Source organism: Arvicanthis niloticus, chromosome X, assembly GCF_011762505.2.
Source record: "Arvicanthis niloticus isolate mArvNil1 chromosome X, mArvNil1.pat.X, whole genome shotgun sequence".
In the NCBI taxonomy this organism is placed as follows: Eukaryota; Metazoa; Chordata; class Mammalia; order Rodentia; family Muridae; genus Arvicanthis; species Arvicanthis niloticus.
The window spans coordinates 7,984,009-8,008,461 of NC_047679.1; the positions used below are offsets into that span (position 1 = coordinate 7,984,009).

Consider the following 24,453-nt stretch of genomic DNA (forward strand, 5'->3'; position numbering starts at 1 on the left):
ATTGTTATCCTTCTTCCCCGACACTGATCTATACTTCTGGAAATAAAGGCAATTTTAAAAATAATTTAATGTATCCTTCCCCCAGGCCTTTGATTTACGTCAATTTTACACTCTTTTTATTTACGTCGATTTCACGGTCCTTTTATCCGTGTCTAGACATTTGCAATTCTGCCTTTCCACTAAGATTGTAAATTGCTAGAAGACCCAAGTTGTCTTTTAAAAGAAAATTCACCTTTGCACTTCTGGATTCCTCGATGTAAGTTTTTCCTCGATGCGTTTTACATCTAAAAAAAAAAAAAAAAGGACACATAAAGTCACATCCTTCTCTAATCAAAGGCCCTTATAAACTGTGGTAACTTTCAAATCCTAGCTTGTCCTGAAAGAGCACGGCCTGGAAAGCCCTTGAATGCTAGGGACTGTGCTGCAGGCCTCGCCATCCCCACCCGCGACTGCATGTGAGGGCAGAGGCCCAAGTTCCTGGCCACGGGGACCAAACACTGTGTGCCCAGAGTTGCTAACGTGCTGGCTGTCTCAGTAATCCGAGAACAAGAGGTGGTTAGTCGGAATTAAAACCCGCACTGGCGACCCGGGGAGGGAAGCTCTCCAGCCGCGGCTTCCCTGAGGGTCGCAGCTCTTCTGTCGCCTGTGGGGAGAGGGTCCACGTGGCCCGCGGTGGGGAGGGGGCTCCAGAGGGAGCGCAGGCGGCACGCTTCAGAAGCTTGGGGACAGTGGCCAGGTCCCTTCCGCCAAAGCCTGTGGCTCCGTGGAGCCACCGCCGGGGGCAGCGCGGCCTGCACCTCCCGGTCAAGATGGCGGCGGGCGCGCAGCCACGCGGGCCACCGGCGCCCGCGAGAGGTGGCTGCTGTCCCCCAGGCCGGCGCCGCCGCGCGCGCTGTCCCCGGGCGGGAAGCCGCACCTCCTCGGGCGGCTCAGTTCCTCCACTTCTTCAGACAGCCTCAGTGCTCACCGTCACACCAGACCACGTTCTCACACCCCCAGTACTCGGGGGTGGGGGTGGGGGTGGGGGACTCCTGTTACTAGGAGGTAGGGCCGGGGACTCCAGGGACAAGGAGTGTGAGGCTGGCTTCCAGGTCCCACACGGTGGACGGAGACCCAACGGGGACTACTGGGTGCAGGCCTCACACCCCCGGCATTTCCTCCAAGCTTGGAGCACAATTCCACAATCTTCGTAGGCACTGAGGAAAACCCCTTTATAAGACACAGAGCCCAGAGCTGTTGAAGTCACCGGGAATGATCTTGGAGAATCCATAGTATTATTTAGTAAAGCTATAGAATAAGTGCGAGTCGTCCCCCCCCCCCCACACACACACACATTTGCTCTGACATCGGAGAAAGCTGCCTTCCTCCTAGAAACCTTAGTTCCAATTTACTAGAAATGGCATTGATGAATGCTGCGTATTCTGAGTGATCTCTGGCTGGGCTCAGGTTGAGAGGTCAGGACACTGCCCAGCCCGGGCGCGCGCACGCACCACACACACACACACACACACACACACACACACACACACAGAGAGAGAGAGAGAGGGGGGGGGGGCTGGTGCAGGTAGTATCTCAATGGGGGGGGGGATAAGTACCCAGAAAAGCTTCCCTATTACCTTTTGTAAATTGTTGGCTGACACCTCCTACCACCTCAAGGTTCTGTCTGAAGTTCCCACATTGGCATATCAGCTCTGGAAAAAGAGGCTGAAAGTGAAGTTAGGGGTTTTGTTTTGATGATGTGAAGTCGTTCTGCATAACATTTGCACTGGCTTGTTATTCTGAGGGAAAACACTTCCTCCACCCACCTCCTCTGCAGCCACACCAGCTACTCTTTCCTTCTTCGGCAGCTCCCCCTTTTAATATTCTCTCTCTCTCTCTCTCTCTCTCTCTCTCTCTCTCTCTCTCTCTCTCTCTCTCTCTCTCTCTCTCCCCACCCCCAGTTTAGGCAGCCCCTCAGCACTTTGTTCAAGTACAGCCATAAACCCTAGGCTAAGCCTTATCCTCTGTGGTCCTGACCTTCCCTGTAGTGGGCCTCTAGTCAGGCCGGCCCTGGGGTCCCCTGCTTCATTACGATCAATGCTGCTGTTAGTTGTATTCCAACTGTGCACTCTTCTCTGAGCACTTGATGCTTTTCAAACGTACTGTTTTACCCAAAAAGAAAAAAATTCAAATAAAATAAACAAACAAAATCATATACAAAAACAGAAGTTCAAAACAGCCCATGAACGCAAGGGTCTGTGGGCTCTGAGTTGGGTTCATCCCACTCACCATTGAAACAAACTATCGACAAAAAAAAAAAAAAAAAATGTTTGTTTTGTTTTGTTTTTGAGACAGGGTCTATGTAGTCCTGGCTGCCCTGGAACTCACTCTATAGACCAGATGGGCCTCAAACTCAGAGATCTGTCTGCCTCTCGGCCTCTGGAGGGCTGTGATTAAAGCCGTACCTCAACCGGGCAGGCTCAACCCTCCTATTTCTAAAGCTTTCACAGAGCCAAGACTTTCCACTGCCCTGGCACCTACCTAAAGTCTCTCCAGGTGCCTGGAGCACCTCACCTGCACCACCACTCCTAGTCCCTGTCCTGCTCGGCCCCTCACTGGAAGCGCTGGAACCTTAAACATCTAGACAGGCTTCCTGCCGAGCTGGTTTCGGTGACGACTCCCAGGAGAGAGCAGCCTGGAGCAGCAGGCCCCATCTGCAGTGCAGCTGAAGGAGTTAAGCTGCCCTAAGCTTGAGTGGTCTGGGGTGGGGCCTGGACCTGAGAGAACCGGCGGGAGCCTTGGGCAAGCCAGGCCTTGGGGGTCCCTAGTTGCAGGGTCTGTCCTTTCCCAACAGCTGTTTGAGAGTCCCAGAAGACTCATTCCTTGGGGGTCCCTCCTAAGTCCGGCCTAGAGGAGGTTAAGGACTTTCTGGACGATGAAGAGGATTCTGCGCTTAGCAAAGTTCTAGAAACTGAACCGTTTGAACCTTTGGCTCCAGTGCCCAGAAGGGGCCACGAAATAGGCAGGCATCGGAGACTCAGTTCTCTGTGTAACCCCTAGGTGAGCTTAGGTCACTCCAGACTTCCCAGATAGCGCCTGCCCCCCACCCCCAAGCAAGTGCCAGAACCCAGGGCCTCATAGGCTACTGCTGTGTTAGCCTCACCGACCCCGCCTGGGCCTCACAAAGGCCTTGTGGGGCCCGGGCCGACCAGAAGCGGCCACCATTCCGAGATCTTTAATTATGCTCGGAGACCCTACCCTTCCCCCACCCCATCGCCGGCTTCCAGCCCTTTAATCAATTTCACGATATTAAATATTAATTTCCCGCCAGCCACGCTTTCTCGAAGGAGGGGGGAGGGGACACACAGGGCAAAGCCAAGAAAAGGATGGCTTTGCTGGGTGTGACCAGGGTAACTGGGCGTGGAGGACACGCAGGCTCCTAAGTGACCGTGCCCAGAACTCAGGAGGCATGGTGTTTGCACCCTGCAACTGGGGAACTTGGGGAGTTTTGATCACTAAAGTGCATGTCTTCAGGAGAGGGAGCCAGGTGTGCAGAGTTCGGGTCTGCTGGGTGACCGCCTTCTGCTCTGGGGTCCCCTCCCCACCTCCAGCGGCGAGTCAGGCTCACACGGGCCTGCAGCGGGCTGCGATGATGGATCGCGCCTGGCGGGGGTGATTTGGTGTTGATCGCACATTATCACTGGCAGGTTGGACTGGTTGCTGATGGACGACTTCTAGCGGCGGCAGCAGCAGCGTCTTCAGACACCGTGCAGTGATTCGCTCGCTTTACAAGGGTCTTTCCCTCTACCACCCTCCTCACCACCTACGCATGTCGGGAGAGTCTAGGAGAGAGAGTGGGGGTCTCCCAGTCCCCAAGGCCACCCACCTCGGGCCGGAACCGGGTGTGGGCCGCAGGCCGGGAGAAGAGGGGAACTAGGAGGTCTATCCTACTTCCTCTCAATTCTCTTTCCCTTACAGCCTGTCCATCTTCCGCTTCCCCATCGTAACACGAAGGGCCTAGGTCACTTGGCCGGTGATTTCCTCGGTGCCCAGCCCAGTCCGCGGGGGTGCAGGCTCCCTCTCCCTGCCGCCCACGACCCTCTCAGGGCTCCCAGCAGCGGAGGCGCTGGGGTGAAGCCCCCCCTTGCTTCGTTTTCTAAAGTGCCTGCAGATACAAAAGCGGTTTCGTAATGTCTTCCGTCTGCGAGAGCCGGAGGACCTTGGCTGACCTTTCGGAAACTGATTGCAACTGCCTGTTAACAGCCCGTACTGACCGCACTGAGCGGAGCGGAGGACAATCATTTAAGTGACAGCCGGCGAGGTGGCCCCGGCTCAGTCGAGCGGCCTGGTTAAGCCCGCCCCTCCCCCCCCAAGCTACTCCCCCAGCTCCGGGTGCACTGCGGGCCGTGGCCAGCTCTCCGGCGAGCGGGGAGGGCGCACCGTGCGCGCGTGTGAGTGTGAGTGCGTGTCTGCGATTATGGGCCGAAGGGTTAACCCTTTGAGGAGCGGCCGGGGCCCTTTGAAGCCGAGCGCTGCCGGCTTAATCTACCATTTGCAAAAGAGGAATAAAGAAGCTGCCTTGTCCCACTATCCCTAATGGGTAAACTGTACCCTCTTAGCCTGACCCGGGCACTGTCCCTGCTGCTGCCGAGGAAAGATCTCGACCCTTGGCTCTTCTGCCATGGCGCTATGTAACCTCCCTGTGCTTTCCTCACTGAAACAAGGAACAGCGCGGGGACAGCGCAAAGCGTCCAAAGGCTTCGAGGTTCGCGATGCAGTGGACGTGGGTGTTCCTGGTGTTTTCTGTTTTGGAAACTGGAAAAAGGGGAGGTGGGCTCACAGCGGGAAAGGCAGGTGGGGGAGGGGAGGCTTGGTGACAGGGCACCTCGGGCTTCTCTCTCTCTCTCTCTCTCTCTCTCTCTCTCTCTCTCTCTCTCTCTCTCTCTCTCTCTCTCTCTCTCTCTGGAGAGATCGCCAGCTGCTCTCCAACAGGCAGCGCCCTGAAATCTATTTAAAGAGAGGGAAAGGGGAGGAGAACAAAGGGGGAGGAGGGGGGCGGCGAGAGAGCAGGGAGGATCCGCCGCTCCGCGGGCACATCAAGCGCTCACATCTGTACACTCCGCGATCGATGGGGAGAATGGATAATATTTGTCAGCTGCAGACCTTTCTCTTCCTGGTTCCCAGGAAGGGGAGGGGGCGAGGGAGGGGGAGGGGCGGGCAGACCAGGCGAGAGAGGCCGCGTCAAGGACAGCGCGCCTCCCGCTGCAGCCGCACGGAAACCCAGTGCCCAGAAAGCCGGCGGATTTTTTTTTTCTCTTATTATCATTATTAATTATTTTTTATTATTCCACAGCAGCCAGCGAGCGCTCAGCCGCGCCCCTCCCCCGCTCGCCTGTCGCCTCCCTTTGTTGATTTTCAGCTGCGAGCGTGGCGGGCCCGAGCCACCGCCGCCGCGGAGCCAGATTTGCTCTTGCGCCCTGGGTCGCAGCTGCGGCCCAGGAAGTCAGGGCTCCGCCCCCGCCCCCGCCCCCCGCGGCGCGGCAGATCCTGTCCACCAAGCACACACACACACACACACACACACACACACACTCACACTTATTCGTGGCCAGCCACCAGGCTATCCTAGCAGTACTTTCTTGCGGCTTTGCGTCCCCCAAAGCCCAGGCGCTGGCTGCCTCGACCTGGAGCCAGCCGTGGGCCGCACACCGGCCTTCACCGCCCCCTTCCCCGGCCGCGGGACTCTGATGCCGCCACCGTCACACATGGTCTTCATTTAGCACACTAGCGGCTTGCTTCCTTTCTGCTCTTCTCCTCGGGGCTTTTCGGAGCGAGGAGGGAGGTTTAGAGGAAGTTAGAAACCTTGCGAGTCCACGGGGAAGGGGGAAAACCCTGGTTCGCAGTCTGAGCTTCCGAGATGGAGGGGAGCGTCCCACGGGGGATGGGACAGAGCCTAGGTGCCCTCCCCTTCCTTGAATGTTAGGAAGGCTAAGTGAGATGTGGCAGTGAAGAGAAAGGTGACAAATTTGCCTCCATTCGTCTTTTTGCCTGTTATACCTTATATCGCTAACCTAGTGGTTCCCTTAGCTAGGTGGAGACCGGGATGGGGTAGGGTGGAGTGGGAGCTGAGGGGACAGGCAGTCAACAAATGAGACCTAAGATATCTCAGACTGACCCAACCGTTATGGTTAGCTCATTGAACCTTTCCCTCTCACCCCAGGTTGAAAACCTGAAACGGATGACCCACCAATTGGCCTGGGTCCACTGTGATGCGGAAGATGGGGGAGGGGAGCTGTGCAGAGATTCGGGGTTTATTTGTATACCCTCATCCTCCTGCGATACCAAGCCAGCCAGAGGTGGCGTCCCTGACTGTTCTGCGGTCCTGGGTAGGGCAGGAAGCTGGCGCGGCCGCCGGCTGGGCAGGCACCACTTGGCCTAGCCCGCTGTTCGCTGGAACTCGCGAAGCACCATCACGCTGAGTTGAGTTCCCGAGACTCCGGCCTGGTCACCCTGAGCTGTTTTCCTCCCACATTGTCAGTTAGTCTCTCTCGGAAGTCTCCCGATCTCCTCTGCCCTCTGCTTTTCCCTTCCTTGACCGATCTCGGGAACTTCGAGAAGCATTCAACCGCCCTTTCCGAGATTAAAAAAGTTTTGTGTTTCCCTGGGGGTAGCAGCCTAATGCTTCCCCCGTTTCCTGGAACAAAGCAAGTATTTAGCGGGGAGGGGGGCAGGTTGCCTCTCCCCTCTCAGCAGCACCTGGCGCCTGTGCAGGTTCAGAACACTCTCTTTTGAATGCAGGTGTCCTGGTGTGAAGGTGGGGGGCCTTCTTTCCTGGGTCTCTGTCACAGAAATCTGGCTGGGGAGCCCGAGAGGACACTTGTGTTTGAGTGAGAGTCTCATCCCGAGCTAGGAGGGCGCACACTCGGCTGTTTACAGTGTGTCTGCAGCTGGGGATCACTTGCCCACACTTGACAGCTTGGGGCATCCTCGGGCTGCCAGACCCTCGGGCACTTCGCCCGAGGCCCTTGCAGCACTGGGGCCAGGGTGGGCAAGGAAAAGCGAGTGGTCGCTTCGAATTTTTGTGTTTTTGCAGTCCACAGACATCACCACCACAACAATCTGGATCCGGTAGTCTATCAAAGGAGTTTAGGGGAGGAGTGAAGAGCTCACAGGGGTTTTCAAAACAATCCTTGGGTTCCCATCAGACAGCCTACCCCCACCCCACCCCCTAGTCCGGGGTGCTCCCTGGATTCCACTCGCGACTTAGAGGAGCCTCTCCCTCTGGATAGCGATCCGCAGCTCCACCTGCCTTTGCAACCCTACGCGATAGACTTCTCACCCCAAGCAAGGAGGGAGGGCTACACTAGCTGTGACCACTAGCGCCCCGGCCTTCTCGGCGGTGCAGCCTGGCCTTAGATCCGGCTCCAGCTCTTCCCTTCTCCCCGGCCTGTGGCTGGCTCTAGGCGCCTCCAGCGCGGCCTGAAACTTGATCCCGTGTCGGAAGGACAGTATGTAAACACCAGGCGCGCTCCGAGAACCCACGGGAGGGGCCGAGCGAGGGCTGCCCGGGCGAGCAGCTTCGAGGCCCCGCGCCCCCTCCTGCCTGCTCGCCCGGGGCGTGATCGGCAGGGCCGCTGCCTAGCTCTCTGCCTTCCCTGTTGGCTCAGCTAATTGGAGCCGCCGCCACTGTGGCGGCCTCTTGTTGAATTTTCTAGATCGCAACCGTTCAGTCGTGGCTGCCTGCGGCTCCCTTCCCCCCTCCCACAGCTGTTATCACGGCCAGCAACTTGTTGGTGATGGGGACAGTCCCTCCACTGACCCTGGCGTCAGGTTCCACATTCACTTCAGCAGTTCCTGAAGCGTGGTGTGTGTGTGTGTGTGTGTGTGTGTGTGTGAGAGAGAGAGAGAGAGAGAGAGAGAGAGAGAGAGAGAGAGAGAGAGAGAGAGAGAGTGTGAGTGTCAGTCTAAGTGTCTTGGTGGAAGTGCGAGGATTCCCGCCAGGATTTGAGGCTCCTGGTGCTAAACCAGGGAACCTCCTGGCAGAAAGCCTTTATTCTCACGGCCTTACATCAGGAAGTAGTGGCAGTACAGGGGGCCTCCAAGAACAACTCCACTAGCTTTGGTTCCTAAAAGGAAAACATTATAAAGGGGTGGGGTGGTGTTGGCAGGGAAATAATTCCCTCTATCTTTCCCGGTCCCTTACTCTAGTTCACACCGCAATTTGGAACTTGGGATGCAAGTCCCTTGAGCTTTCCACACTTTGGGGCTAGGCCACCTAAGCGCCACAAAGCTGCTTGCACTCTGAATTGATGTACCAGGCAGACCTAGTTTAAAAACAAAAACAAAAAAAACACTCTCTGGGCTCTGTAGATGCAAAGCTCCCAAGCTGGGTCAGCTTCAAGCCTATGGTGCTTCTCCCTCTTCCCAGACTCCTCTGGTCAGCCATGGATTGTCCCAGCCACACATTTGTACTGGATGCCATCTATCTGTGCAGCCTGTAAACAGTAGGGGCCTATGAGAGGCTCAGCGTTTGACTGGAAGGCAGTTTGGTAGACTCAGGAAGAAACTGCTGATGGCGGTACAAGAGCTCAGTTGTTTTTTATCCACCATGCCCATAGACTGATTACTAGTGAATGTCACAGGCCCTAGGCCCAACGTTTGGAAAAGTAGCAACCCCTCAGCCAGGAAGCACATGTACAGATAAACTCCCAGGGTCTGGGTGAGCGAACCACCATTAGAGGATCTTCCACAGCCCAAAAGAGAGCAGCTGCTTTTCCGGTTTGGGTTCTGAGAAGGGTGTCTGTTCCCATCCTGGCTTTGACTGGTCTCTGACAACTGCTAGGGAACAAAGACTGGAGACCATAGGCTCATTGACTGTCATTTTCCAACACCTCTGGTCTTCGACCCTGACTTTTACCCAGATGACTACTAGGAGGTTTTCCTGGGGTATCTTCCCAATCTGTTTATACTAGAGCTCTGTTTCCCACTCCTTCCTGATTGATTTAAACGATGATGAAAAGAATTAATCAGATAACTTGATGCTAGCACTTCTGCCGGTCAAGTTCACTTAGGGTTTTTTGTTTGTTCGTTTGTTTCTGAGTTCTCCAGACCCTTCCAGTCGGCTAAAGTTGTTGTCTCTTATTGTCATTTTTTTTCCATTTCTATAGCTGGGAGTGGGGGGGAGATTTCTGAAAAATGTTTCCTCTCCTTCGCCTCTACCTAATCGGTCTGGGAATGCCTCTTTCCCTTTTTAGGATAAAGCATAGTTCTATGTTTTGATAAGGAAGAGAATAATTGGTGTTCAGGCCTGAAAGGATAATTATGTGTCCCAGGAGCTTGTTGTCTCCTGTCTATTTAACAGATGATCTTGCTTTCTTAGCCTCTTCTCTCTGTCACACCCATCAACCCCCTTGCCACCAACAGGCCTGAAGGTTCTGGTAGCTCGAGAAGAGCCTGCGAGGTAGGCATTCATGTTTGGTTTTTATCATACCAAGAATATCCCGAGCCAGCCATTGGAATTCCTGCTTCATCTGCTTGAAAGCTTATGCCAAGAGCTCCCCATGGGGCCTGTGGTGATGGATGTCTTGAGGCCTAGGAACCGGAGCTATCATGATGGGAAAAGTTGAGCGCCTGCATGCAAGACTCAGACCTGAACCAAAGGAAAATACAAACAGCAACCAAACAACTCCATGCACCTGGCTGGCTAACTGCATGGAAACAACTCTCCATCCCTCCTCCATCCATCCCTCCCGCAGCCAGTAAAGCCCACAGGCATACCATTTCGTTGGCTTTGCTTTATTTAGCACAACTTCAGAATGGTACCCTTAAGCATAGCAGGCAGCTGAGATGCAGCCATGACTCCTCACTTCCTTTGGCGCCTCTGTTAGCTTGGCTGAACTTGGTGTTCCTGTCTTTTTAGAAGAGTTGCTTGTAGTCTTGAGTCGGGATCGCACTGTGACACCTCCCCAGGGGTCCCCAGCTATTGATTTTTAATATCCGTATTCAATATTGTGTATTAAATATTGAATCCATGCATGAGAGGATGCGATGCAAATCACCAGCCGTGCCTGTGACTTTAATAGTTGTTTTATTGCCCGGAAACCACAGTTGGATGCAAGGCATCCTGCAGCCAAGGCTGGGGGTGGTGGGAGTGGTGGAGGGATGGCAGACAGAGGGGAGGGCTGAGCAAAGCTGGGCCTCCCAAGGCCGACTTGAGACCTCTGCAATAGCTCTTGCTGAAGGACTAGGGAGGTACTCTGCAGTGTTTGCCTAAGGGCAGCAGACTGGGGGCCCACTCCGGGTTTCAATGGAAAGAGGCTGCTGTCTGAGACATGGACAGAGGAAGAGGTGTGGAGCCATGTCCTTCCTTCCGGGACTTCCCTAACTGGATGTCTGTTCCTGGCCAGTAACCACCCTTCCCCTCTCCATACTCACCCCAGGACGTGCACACAGGGCTACCAAACAGGAAACCCAAGGCCTACTCCACCAACTGAGCTCCGTAGTAGCCTCGGTATCTCTCTTGTCCGCTCACCTCTCTTAGCCGCTGGGGCAGTTTTCCTCCTCTGCCAACTGCGGGGAACGGGGTCTGCACTCTCTCTCTTATAGCTTCTTATAGCTCGATGGAACTGCTGGTGCAAAGGAGATAATAATATTCAGGGAAAAGCCTTTTGTCTGCAGCTGTCCCCAGGTAGGCAGGCTGAGGGATTAGTGCTGGCTTTCCCTTTCTGTCTCCCTCCTCCTGTTGCCCCCTCCTTGGTGTCTTCTTTTGCCGACAGAAGCCCGTTCCTCTTTAAAGGCCTTGTCCTCAGGGGCCTCCACTTGGCCACCCAGGCTCCGTCTGCGACACCCATTTTCTCCACTCAGCTAGACAGTCAGGTTTTGAGGAGACCACCAACAGGGAGATAGGAAGAGGCAGAAGAGGTAGGTGGGCATCCCAGAGTGTGGGTACAGGGAGTGTGCATGTGCAGAGCCCCCAACAGTGGGGAAGCCCTTGGTTTTATTTAAAGGAAGAGAGGGTGTTTTGCAGTCGCGACCAGTGCAGCAGAGCAGGTGGTAGGTACCTGAAGGGGAGCAGAGCCTACTAGGTACTGATTGGCTCAGCGTGCCAATCTGCTTGTGGCCAGACAGCCTTGGTACCTACTCTGGGTCTTTTCTCAAATTGCATTACAGCGCTAGTGGTTGAGGAACGCCCAGCTTGGTTCCTAATTGCTGGAAAGCCAGAGCGGGTAGTGTGCTATAATGGTACCGCCATAGGGAAGCCCAAATGGAAACTCAGTGGACCATGACACTCCTGAGACCACGCTTCACCTATAAGCCTGCTATCTTTGTCTCAAGCTCGGAGAGAGGTGGATGCCAGAGGGGCCTGAATCCATGAAGACTGTTCCAGGGACTCCCTCTTCTGCTGGGAAGTTTCACAAACCTGACTCGCCCGGGAGCCGACAGAGACCAACTCTGGCAGCAGGGCCCGCCAAGAGTCGGGTGTGCGTTCGTCACTAGGCACAGGAATGGAGATATGCCAGGCAGGGCCTGGCTGCGCACGCCTCCGCGCCGGGCTCAGGCGGCTGCTGCAGCCTGTGTTTCCGGGTCTGCGGCTGAGCCTTCCTGGCGTTCTCCTCTGGCTTTGTCTCACTGCCAGCTTCTCGCTTGTCCTTACCAGTCTCCTGGGTCCATGGGTCGCGCTCTGCCTCCCAGAGTGCGCCTTTGCGCACGTGTAGCTGCCTTCCAGAAACCTAGCCTCATTCCGCGGGTTTCTGGGCACTGCCTTAGGGTCGCTGTGTGTGTCCACTTCTAGAAGGTTCCCCAGTCTTTATAAAAATTGTTCTCAGGACTATGAGACAGGAGCCTCAGAGGATTTGGGTTTGCTTCGCTCCGATCCAGGCCAAAACTGGCTAGGGGCTTTTATTAGACCTCCTACTGCGGAGTCGGGGGGGGGGGCACACTTCTGCGGCTGACCTCGCCGTTTGTGGCCCTCTCCCTCCACTCTGGAGACTGTTAGTCGCCCTGGAGAATGTGGGCACGCTATCCTGCTGGTGGGACTTGTAGGCTGGGGTCCGAGTACCAGAGTGCACGCACACGTGCCAAAGACAAGGACCTGCCGTGGATCAGCGGGCTGGGAGGGACTGGGCTGAAAGCCAGCGAACACCTGGAAACACCCTAGGCCCCAGGGCAGGTGACACCCTTCGGAACCCCGACTCCCTCCTCCCCACTTCACCCCCCTCCCCGGCCCGCATGCGGTCGGCCTCTGCGGCGGAAACACGGTCCAACTCCTTGAAAGTAAACTTGCCGCGAGCTGCCAGGGCCGGGAGAGAGGGAGCGAGCCGGCGGGGGTGTCTGCGTCGGGGAGGCCGGGAAGGCTAGTGTCAAGTTTCAGCCCCTAATGACAATCGATGGCGAGGTGCCAAGGCCCTGGGAAACGGCTGGAGGGGAGCGGGGTGTGTGTGGGGGGGGGGAGACGGGGGCGGATTGAGTGAAAGGGACCACGCCACAGGGCCCAACTTGCGAACCTCCGAGACGCGAGGCGCCCACAAGGGCTGAGAGGGAGGCGGCGGGGGCGGGGGCGGCGGGCGGGGAGGGGCGCTGGAGGAGCCGCGGGAGTGGAGCGGAGCGCAAGCATCTTCCGCAATCCATTCATGCACTGAAGCGCGTGCAGAGCTGCTGCTCGCTGCCATTGTTACTCGCGGGCGGTGTGGGAGCAGAGCCTCCACTCTGGCGAGAGATAAATGGCCTCTGACAGCCCCTCCTCGCCAAGAGAGCTCCTCGGATTTCACCGCGCGGCGGCTCTCAGGTCTGTGCCTTGCTCGCTTCCCGGTGAGAACCTTTAAATCAGCCTCCCCGCCCTCCCTTCTCCCGGACTCTGTCCCCCCCGCCCTCTCCAGCCCGGCCAGGGCCCCCGGGGGCGCTGCGCACAGGCACCGGTCGCCTCCCCAGCCGGTTACGAAGTGGGGGCGCTAAGGGGACCCGGGGACCGTGGGTGGGGAGAAGCAGCTAGCGCCCCCCACCCGGGCTCCGTTCCTCCGCCCGAACGCCCCGCCTCCGCGCCCACAAGATGGATCAGGCTACCGTGCGGAGAGCGGGCTGTAAATATTTTAAAAGTCTCTCGCGCGCCGGCGGTAATGGCTTTCGCAGTTGGAATGTGTGCTAGGGAAAGAGGAAGGGCGACGTGTGTGCTGTGTTGCGGGTTGGGGGAATTGTTTCTATACCCTCTCCCTAGGTTCAGGGTGGGATGTAACGCCAGGATCCCGGGTTTCCCGCCCCGCCGCGTCCCGTGATAGCATCAAGAACACCAGTCGTTAGGGAACTTGAGTATATAGCAGGGCGACAAAAGGCCCAGTCGAGGTGACTCCAGAGCCACTTTCTTCTTCGAGGGAGGTCTCTCAAGGTCTTGGGTCTGAGACTGGCCCGAAACCGCTGGTCCAGGTCCACTTCTCACGGGCGATCCGGGGAGGGCGGGAAACGCACAAATAAGAGCCCCTTGAGTTTGCGTGGCCATTAAAAGCTGGGGCTTGGGTTTCTGCAGCGGGGACAGGTCCCGTTTGTGTTTTTGGTCCCCTTCTCAACTCCCCTGTAAAGCCCCTATCCGCTCAAAAGGCGCCATCCGCTTCGTATTTGAATCTGAACGGAGCTTTGTGGCTACCTGGGTTCGAAACCTAGGTAGGGGAGCGGGGAAAGGTCGGGGCGAAGAGAGGTTAATGCCCAGGCTTGGTGGCAGTCACGTGTGGGCACTCTTTTGCTTCCTTGGTTAGTGTAGGCTTGGAATCTATAAGGCTGAGCCCAGCCGGATAGAAGAGGGTGGGGGAGGGGATCCAGTCTTCTCTGTCGGGAGGGACTTAATGGGCCCACCACAGGGCATGTGTGAGGTGAGATGGTCGCCTTTGCCAGCAGCAGCTTCCTGGCAGGGCAGGGGCGCCGAGGTGCTTGGAGCTGGGGCAGGCCAGGTACATCATGTTCTCGTGGAAGGTTCCAGAAGCGTGGGCCTAGGCTCGGACTGCTCATCTGTATCCTCCACCTGGCCCTCTCCCCGATCCGCCAAAGAGTGGGTGCGGGAGGCCTTTCGGGGCACGCCAGGGCTGCTCTAGACGGTCCAGTGCTCTCGGCTCTGGCAGCTCCTCTTCCAAGGGCTTGTGTTGCGCCCTTCTCGCTTGTTTGTCTCGTGTGAGCCTCGTAAACCGCCCTGATTTATTACCCAGACTAAATGCTTAATTTGTGAATATGAAACAGATTAAAAAGGGCGGGGGTAGGGGGCTTGAGGTCGGCATATTTTAGCAATCAGACCAAAGCAGCCCGGCAGATGTTTCAAATTTGTCGACATTTTCAGGCTCATGTGGAAAGCCAGTCAGAATGGTCAAGAGATCCTTTTTCCTTCCTTCAACCTGGGAACTTGGCAGTGATCAACAGGAGGTGATTAGTAGTCACACACACAGAAAAGACACCAGCAGTCAAGGAGTTAACAGAGGCTGAGCTCTTCACCTCCAGGATTGGGGTGGAGGGGATGGGGGCCTAGGGTCACAAAGGCAAGCTGATCACAAAGCCTGGAGGGGGCCTAGCTAAAAAGGCCCGAGTATTAGAAGGTAACTCTGAAGAACAAAGTCGAGGGTCCATTAAAAGTTAATTCAGTAAATAAACTTCAGTAGCGATAAAACAAATAAGAAAGATGGTAACTCCAACTTAAAATAACCAACAGATAATAGAAATAAGTAGCTTTGATGTGGCCTAACCATGTGCTTTCCCTTTAGGCAGGTCCCCACAGTGAGCGGCCCACGACCGGCCTCTGTGGAGCACCCTCTCTCTTTGAAAAGACCCCATGTGTACAGGCAGTGCTTTTTGGCGTTTGTCATTTGGGAGCAACTTCACACATCAAAGGCGACCACAGTGTTCTTTTCAGCTCCCTGGTTCCACTCGCCCAGTGAAGCAGATACAATTTCTATAAATTGGCCTTCTCCTCTGGGTTTTGATTGATCATCACCATATGAGATTATTGAAAGTCTAATGTCTTATTTCACTTTCTCCAAGGGGTGAGGAGGGGAACCGTTTATTGGAAGTCGGGCCACGTGAAGACTCCCGTGTTGTGCAATAGTAATTTCCATTAGCCTGGATTTATCAACCTCCTGAAACTCCCGTGCATTTCCTGTGGGTGCCTCGGTTCACCTCCCTTCCCCCCTAGGTCAGTGTTTCTGTGGCTGTTCACAGGTATCGTCCACAGTAGATAGAGCCTTCCTATTGGGAAGGAGAAAATGAATGTTGACTAAACATAAAGGAACAAAAGATGTATTTTTAAGCATATTTATTTCAATGCTCCAAATCCTTTATTTGGCCTTTGTTTTCCACTCTAAACTTTTTTTTTGTCCCCCTTTTCGCCTGGATGCGATCTTTCATTTATTTAAAGTTGATTATGGCGCCTCTGTCTTGTCCTGCGCCAGACAAAAGCTTAGGGAAAGTCAAAGAACGTGTTAATTATATGTTTCTTGTAAACTGACTTTTCATTTCCCCCTAACACATTTAGCCGGCTTGGTGTTTAGTTTAACACTCAATTGCTGCAAATATGCTGCTTAAAATGCTGTCTTTATTAAAACAAATAAATGAATTCAAAGACCTTTCTAATTTCAACTCGCGTGGGCTAGAAACAGAAGAGAAAAAATGGTAGGAAAGAGCATGGGCTGGGAGACTAGAGAGAAAAGGCACACACACATGTACACACACAAGCACACACACAAACAAGCCCATGTGCATACACACACACACACACACACACACACACACAGGGGCTGTATTCCTTCTGTCATCCCTCCCTGTAGCCATGTTAAACTGGTCCATACAATTGTCCCTGGCTTCGCCCTGCAGCTTGCCAGCCTGCCAGAATTTTCCATCACTTGGTGCCTAAGGCGATCATTAGCTCAGAATGGACAGCCCTCTACCTGCTGGCCGCCAGTCACTTATCAGCCAGGGGAGGCTGACTACAGCCTCCTACATCAAGCCTGGGTCCCATTTGTTCAGATACCAAGGGGTCCTTGGTATTTGCCCCTGGGTGAGTTGGTACCTAATTAAAGTCTACCCAGGGCAGCTTGCACTAAATATACGTGGGCTGAGAGGAGGCTGGGAGGAAAAGGCAGTCATTACTTAAGCAGGGAAAGTGACTTTTCTGCGAACGGGAAGAAAGGGAGACGTCTGATCAGTTTGTTTACCCTAAGCAGAGCTTCAGACACCGCGTCAATGACAAGTAGGAAACAAGGGGAAACAGGAACGAAGGGGAAAATCCAGAGACCTCAGGCCCCTACACTCAGGCTTCATCCTCTGGGAGCAAGAGGGAGGTTTATAGGAGCTCTAGACAATACTGGCTGCAGGGGTTGGGGGGATCCAAGTGCCCTCTGTGGCTTTGGAGTCATTGCTCATGTGCTACCGGGCCTGTGTACTCAGGAGCTGGGACTGTATAAATGGCCGTGGAGACAGAAAGGAACAGATGTGTCAGAGAATCCAGTAACTGAGTGTGTATGGTGAAGTTACCCTGACCAGGCGCGGAGGAACAGGAGACTGATCATCTGAAGCCTAGGCCTAGGCAGCCGGATCCCAAGGATCAGAACTGGGGGGGTAAAGTGCTAGCTTCCAAACAAAGGTGGTCGTTGTGGGTCTAGAAAGACCTTGGGGCTTTTTTTTTTTTTTTTTTTTTTTTTTTGCCCTCGTGAATTCAGAGGGTGAAGACAGGTCAACGGGGCAAAAAGTGAAACCAAGTACCAAGCACAGGTAACCAGAGTTAGAGCAAGCAGTTCTGGTTGGAGAAACGGGTTCTTTTCTGGCCCATTATTTTAACCAGTTAGCATTTATTAAGCACTTGCTTTATGCAAAGCAATATGCTGGACATCTGGGGCCACTAGTGCTAGAATCCTCAAATGACCCAGCAGGGGCGACTCCTTCCTTTTATGTGCAAGATAACAAAGGACATAAAGGACTGTGGGTGAGCTACTGAGGATGTGGAGAAGGAAGTTAGCCACTCCCTGCTACCCTTCGCCTGGGGCTGCATTCCGGGAGGGAGAAGAGGCTATCAGCCTCCTTGGGGCTGGGAACCTCTCTACCTCCACCCTAAACTGGGACCAAGCTCCAGAGCCTTCCAGATTGTTCTGTCTGGATGGTGGCAGAGGTCACATGGGTCCTTTACTTCCCCTTCCTTGGAAAGCCTGTCTAACTTTATTTCCCCTGGGGGTCAGGCCAGAGAGATTTTGATGCAAATCAAGAAGGCAGCTTTTCAAGTCAGGACTAGCCTGAACTGCTGCCCCAGAGAGAAAAGAGCAGCTTGCACTGCCCCCCCTTCATATTCATTCTCATTCTCTCTCTCTCTCTCTCTCTCTCTCTCTCTCTCTCTGTGTGTGTGTGTGTGTCTGTCTCTCTCTGTCTCTCTGTCTCTCTCTCTGTCTCTCTCTTTCTCTGTCCCTCCCTCCCTCCCTCCCTCCCTCTCTCCCTCCCTCCCTCTCTCCTCTCACCCTACCCCCACCGGCTCTTTCTGGAACTCGATAAGGGAATACTGCCTTCCTTAACAAAACAAACTTGGGAATCTCCAAGGTTTCGAATCGTGAGGGGAGTCCCCCATCAGAGAATTCGAACTGGCTTAAATACATCCCCCTTCCCTGGGCACACTCCCTCTGTGCCCCCTAGATTCCACTTGCCCCTTGGGGTGTTTCAGTGTGATCACAGGTGCCCTCCTTCGAGCCATCTGGCCTGGGCCCAGCCTTTGCTCTCGGTTTCCCTAAGCACTGGCGAAACACGCTGAAACCTTCAAAGCGCATTCCTAAACACTACCGGGGAACTGTAGGGAAGTGCAAACAAAGAGGCTAGGAGTACCCGGGCAGTTAGCGTACCGAGTCTGTGGGCCAACAGGGCTGGCCCAAGTTCAGTCAGACTCTCTGGCTCTGGGCCAGCTAGAGCTGGCAGTGTGCCCTCTCCGGCCCACTACTCAGACTTCATTGCCCCCAAATTTGGGCACCCCCCTCCCCAGCCAACCTAAGTCTCAGAAAGCCCTCCTGCCCACCCCTCTGCAGTCCTCTCAGAACAGTACTTCCTCATTCTGGTTTTGGTGGATAGTTCCAGGCTTCCGCGAGAGCTTTCCAAGAGTAAGCTGTCCAAGAGCAGGATCCCCTCCCTTCTTCAGAGTGGCCTGGGGGACTGAGGATGGCCTGAGTTCCCTGCCTGGTAGCTTCGGGGTTTGAATAGTTGTGAATACTTGGTAACTTAGATCCTGTGCCGAGTAAAAGTCTGCTCGTGCTTTGTGTATTTTAAGGTCCGCAAGCAGAAGCTCCCTATAAATACAAATAGGGGGTAGAGGGATGGGTGTCGAATCACATGGTTCTTCATGGGTCATGAGCAGAGAGTCATTCATTCACTAACCTTTAGTTTAAGTCTCTGGTCTGTTTAGTACTACGCTGGTGGCTCTTGCAAGGGAGTGGGAGGAACACCCCAGGTTTCCAGGAATCTGCTTCCTCTCTCACACAAACGCTGGGGGGAAAGTCTTTGGTTTTTTTTGTTTGTTTGTTTGTTGTTTTTTTTGGGGGGCGGGCTCTTGGCACTTAGCCTAACCTGCCTGGAATTAGATATGTAGCCCAGAGTTTTCTTGAACTTCTGCCTAAGGCTTCTGAGTCCTGGGATTACAGGTGTATGCATGCCACCATGGCCAGTTCATGTGTATGTTTTGAAACAGGGCCTTGTGCTGCCCAGAGCTCATGGGAAGGAGCATGGCTCCCTCAGTCCTAACTCAGCTTGTGTGTAGCTGGGACTGCAGGCTGATGCCATTACTGCTAGCTAGGACTTTTTTCCCCCTCTTTTTCCCCACCCTACCTAGTACTGGGGATTGAACTCAGAGTCTCATACATGCTAGGTAAGTTGCTTAGCACTGAGCTGTAGCCTCAGCCATTTTTATAGTTTTTCTTTTGAGACAGGGTCTCTATGCATTGCCTAGGCTGGCTTTGAACTCAAAATCTTCCTGCCTCAGCCATCTAAGTCAAAGGTGCAAAGTGACACATTCAGTTTATATATAGGTGCTACAGATTTAAACTCAGACCCCTGCGCTGTACAACACTGAACCCTTTCTCAGCCCTAAGAGGGCTGTTGGGGGGGGGGTGTTGCAGGGTCAGTTTCGAGAAAGAATTTCTCTGTGTAGCCCTGGCTGTCCTGGAACTTGATCTGTAGACCAGGCTGGCCTCGAACTCACAGAGATCTGCCTGCTGCTGCCTCCTGAGTGCTGGGACCAAAGGTGTGTGCCATTACCGCTCGACCAAGAATGTATTTTTTTAAGCCATAATTCAATGGTGTGTTTTTAACCTGTGTTCCACTTACATACAAACACCTTCAGCCCAATCTGCTAAATGGGGACTTGGGGGCTGGTGTCATGTGTTTTCTTTCCCAAGACTCCATCAAGACAACTAGGTCATATTGATTGCAAATGTTAGGGGGTAGCACCTGTGCATGACCAAAAAACTTTCATGTTGTGTGGGGAGAGGCAGTATTTGTTTTCAGATAGGGTCTCATGTTGCTGAGGTTGGTTTTTGACTCCTGATCCTTCTGCCTCCACCCACTGAATGCTGGGATTACAGATGTGTGCCAGGATAGCACATGGCAAAAAATTTTAAGGCTATCAAAGGGTATTAGGGGAGAAATGTGACTCTCCTACCCATCTCCACTTTTCTGCAGGATCACTGCTCCCAGTTTCCTGTGCACACTTGTCAGGATAGGTAAAAAGAAAAAAAAATAAATTCTGTCCTGAAAAAAGAGAGGGTTGGAGAAATAGAGATTTACCTTGAAGAAGCCCAAACCCAAAGAAAAATCAAAAGACCTGTGCAATGGACACCTATATCAGAAGGCAGATTTTCGAAAGCACAATATGTATTTAACACTTCTATTCCAAGGAATTGGGAAGCCTTTCAGAGATTGGAATTAGTTTGAGCTTCATCAATTGGTACAGAGTAATACATTCCCATCCCCCCACATAGACTGTAGCAATTTCTTATTCCCTACCCTTCCAGAGCCCAGTATGGTGGGTGGTTGGCTCATGCCTACAATCCCAGCATTCGCCAAGCTGAGGCAGGAGGATCACTTCAGTCTGAGACCTTGTCTCAACAACAACAACAATGACAACGACACTCAAAACCATAGGCATAGTGATAAATACTTACTTAGAATCCAGGACTTGGGAGATAGAATCATGAGAATCAGTAGCTCAAGGTTGTACTCAGCTATTTAGTGGGTTCTTAGCCTGGTTTAGACATAAGACCCTGTCTAAAACAAAACAAAACAAAACAAAAAGCCAAAGGGGGGGGGGGGAAGGGCAGGAGGTGGGGCGTGCAGCATTCAATTGCTTAGCAAGGAAAAAAGTGCCTGTTGCCAAACAGAACGACCTGAGTTTGATCCTCAGAACCCAGGTGGTGGAGAGAGAACCAACTCCTGGAAGTCGTCCTGTGACCGCCATACTTACCTATGTGCACTAAAAATAAATAGAAATAAATAAAATGTAAAAGGAAAGACTATATGAAAGCCTGTTAGGGGAAGCTGGGTTGCCGCCTCCGAGGGCCAGTTGCCAAGCTGTGGGACTAAGGAGTTACTCTCAGCTCACGCATGTAATGGGAAAAAGCAATATGACCCATCTCATGATGTTGAGGAGGTTAAATTAGTTGGTGGACATAACTGACCTAAAATAATACCTGGCACCTAGCAAGTGATCATTGGGAGTTAGGGAGACTTGAGCCTCACGCACACCAGGTTGGTTTCAACCTTGCTGTAATGTTTGTGAATAGGCTATTTGTCTTTGAGTCTCTGTGTCTCTGAAGCCTTGGGAGTTTGATTGTTACCTGCAAGAGACAGGAGGAACCCCAACATGGTACTTGCCTGTGATACCCTCAGACAGTTTCCATCATATTTTTGGTTTCTTCAAATCTGCACTGTTAGGACAATAACCCCTGGACCAAAGCCCTCCACCCTCACCATGCTTATTTAAGACATTGGGGCAGGGGTGGCGGTGGTGAGTACTTACCTAGTAGCATGTATGACATTCCGAGTCTGGTCCCCAGCAGATATATATATATATATATATATATATATATATATATATATATTGGCTCAGCTGGTTTGTCTCAGAGCCTGAACACTTGCGTCCTATCCCCAGGACTCAGTGACACTCTAGCTAGAGGTGGATACATGAGACTATACTTTTTTATAAAAGGTAAACATTTGGATGGGTAGGAGTTGCTACTCAGAGGTAGAGTGGTACCTTATGCTTAGCTTGTATGAGGTTCTGTGTTCTGTCTATCTTCAGTGCTAGAAGGAAAACAAAATAAACAAGATGCTGGGGTGGGAGGTGAGGTGGGGGAGGTCATGGGACTCCCACTAGTCTGTAGTCTGGCCATCTGCTGTCCTGCTGATAAGAGCATCTTAGAAGACAGAACCTGTTGTTACATAGAGATCCAGAAAGCCAAATCTTTTCCCTCAGGGATGTGCCTAGGTTCACAAAGGGGCTGAAGGTCACAAAATTGAGGGTTGGTCAGGTGTGGTAGTGCAAGCCTTTAATTCCAGCACTCAGGAAGCAGAAGTAGGTGGATCTCTGGGAAGCCAGCCTGGTCTATATAGAGAGTTCCAGAACAGGCAGGGCTACATAGTGAGAACCTGTATTGGAAACAAATGAACAAAGCTGAGGGGCGGACAAAAGAAGTGGGTGACTCTGTGAACCTCCCACTGTCCTGTGAGTTAGAGAGTTTTGTTCGGACCACCCCCTGCATCTGATAAAACTGTCAGGGATATACTTTCATATGATATGTTGACTGGTTGACTGGTGGAGGACTTGACAGCCTGAGGAAAGACAAAGGAATTTGTTTAAAGGTATACTTTGCTCTGTGCTAGAAAACACCTCTCGTAATGTTAGGCTTTGAAGGCAATAATATCTGCTCTTGACATTGTGGTGTTTCTGCCATATAATTTAATTAACGTGTGATGCGGGCACAAACCCAGAGTCAAACGTTCTGACAGTTCTTGGAAGCCTCCTAAATCCCTTTGAAGTTCCTCCTGACACCCCAGTAACACACAGACAAAGCCCCTAAGGTTGAAGAGAGCCCCTGATATGGGGTGCAGAATTTTATCAGCAGTTCCAATATTTGCAATTTCCTGATAATTTTTCCCTCTACAAAATGTTTTGTTTTAGTTGGTTGAGGTGGCATGTACCTACCCATGGTCTGAACTATAGGAGAGACTGGAGCAGGAGGATCCCTTGAGTCTAGAAATTGAAGACTAATATAGGCAATGTATGATGTACCCTTAAGTTAGTCAGTCTGTCCATCCTTTCTGTCTTTGTCTCTGTCTCTCTGTCTCTATCTCTCTGTTTCTGTCTTTCTGTCTCTCTCTCTGTCTCTGTGTGTGTGTGTGTGTGTATTTCTGGGTCACTTGCTGTCTTTCCTTTTGAGAAAGGGTCTCACTATTTATTATGGTTCAAGTTGGCCTTGAACATGCTGTGTAACCCAGGCTAGCCCGAAATTCTTTGACTTCGTCCTACCCCAGTTTCCCAAGTGTTGGTATCATAGATATGAACCACCACACCCAGAAAGATCACCACCCTTTTAATTTTTTTTTCTTCTTCAAGTTCGCCTATCACATAGTTCCTGAGCTTCACACATAAATTAGATACTAGAGTTACTAAGGAGGAAAAGAATTATATATCTGTATAAGATTATTTAATGCCTATTACCTTCCTACCAATGCTTTGGGCACTGAACAGTGTCTTGGATGTCATCAAATTTCCCGAAAATGGAGAATAAATACATGAATAAAAAAGAAAATACTACGAGTTATGCTAAATTTAAAAAGTAAGAAGGGTAAGGGAATAAAGAGAGATAGTATATTGAAAACAATATATTCTAAAAATAAAAGAAAGAAACTCTTCTAGAAAGAAGGTAGAGGGTGCATTGTGAGTCTTGGGTAGGGAAAGGAATATACTTAGATGATGTTATCAGTCAGCTCTTGCTGAAATAAAACTGTGTAAGAAACCACCCAAAGCACAGCTCAGCAATTAATTTTGTTGGATGTGTTCGTTGGTCACATGAGTTTGGTTGATGAGCAGAGGCTTGATCATAAGTAGGAGCTGGGTTCAAATTAGCTCCATGTGTCTTTCATCCTCCATGGATGAGTGGGCCAGTTATGGCCATGGTAAAAATTGTAAGAGCGCAGAAGGAGAACACAATGGCTTGTAAGTCTCCCACTCAGGACTTGCCACTGTTTCTTTTGCTTACGTTTCATTGGCTAAAGGGAATTCTGTGATCTGATGTCAGTGGGCTGGGGCACCAGGCCTCACCTCTAGTGAAATGAGTTGCAGAGTCACCATGTAGCTAGGGAGGGAGTGTGGGGCAGTGAGCTGGGTGGGAAGTAGCCTAATCTGAAACAGATGGCTCAAACCAAAACTGTGTATCTCTAGCTATGACATTTATATATACAAATACATATATCAAATGATAAAACTGCCTTTGGTGGAATCTTGTGTTTTAGATTAAATTTAAATAAACCCATATGATAATTACACATCAGCACCCCCTGAGGTGGTTTATGGATCATTGTTACTAACTTCAGGAAATCTGGGAATCCGGGCCACAGGTCTTGCCAATGCTGAGAGAGTGGGTCTTGGGGAAACTATTCTTATCTCCTGGACTTCTCATGCAGAGAGTCCAGAGAGAGTGGGGGGGAAAGATCAGAGGAGACCCCAGAGGCAGTAATTGCCCCTGCTGACTTCTGTGCCTGTCTTGGAATGGCAGCAATCTGTTGGTTGCTCTGCTGCCAACAAGCCCTTCAGCTGGTCTCCATGGCTGCCCAGGATCGAGGGCTGGGATGCAAGATTCCAGTTGCTCTTTGCAGCTCCTTGGTCCCTGCACCTACCCTGCCTTTGTCTTGCTGTCCTTTAGGTTTTTTTGTTTTGTTTTGTTTTTTGTTTGTTTGTTTTTTTTGTTTTTGTTTTTGTTTTTTTTTAATCATTTCTTTATTTGCCTTCCTTCAGTGAATTCCTCCTGGGCTCTGCAGCCAGCCAAAGCTCTGGAAGCTGGCCCTTCACTTTAGGAAAGGTCGTTGTTCAATTGATTCCTGCAGCTAATGGAATCTAATCACTGAAGCCTGGAGTGATTGCAATCAGAGGAATCCACCCGGTGGAAAAGAATCTAAGTTTTCCTTTTGTAAGCTGAGTGAGTGAGGTGCTGAGGCAGGCACGGGCTCTACCAGGCTCCTGTTTGGATTCAGATTCTTACTTGGGTCTTTGGATTCCTGCTTTCAAAGTCATGTGAAGTGATTGGCCGCCTGGGAGGAAACCTAGCCTAGAAGTGGAGGTGGGCTTGCTTCCAGAGCAGCAACCTTCAGGCTGGAGCGTGTGGGTGGTGCACGCATGTTCATACAATTGCAACTTGAGCTCTGAGCTCACTGGCAACCACGGTTTGATTTCGATGGGTTCACCTTGAACTTGAATCTCCCACTCATCTG

At 52.2% G+C, this 24,453-nt stretch overlaps 1 protein-coding gene across 2 annotated transcripts in view; it reads left to right on the forward strand.

Annotated features, from left to right (window-relative positions):
• Window positions 1–24,453, forward strand: part of Bcor (BCL6 corepressor) — a 121,886-nt gene that overhangs the window by 18,246 nt on the left and 79,187 nt on the right. Inside the window, exon 1 of one of the 2 annotated variants that reach the window (XM_034484941.2) lies at window positions 12,608–12,763. The exons of the other annotated variant lie outside the window; for it this stretch is intronic. The gene's annotated coding sequence lies outside the window, so the exon portion shown is untranslated. Of the gene's footprint in view, window positions 1–12,607; window positions 12,764–24,453 lie in introns of those variants that run through there. 2 annotated transcript variants of the gene reach the window in all.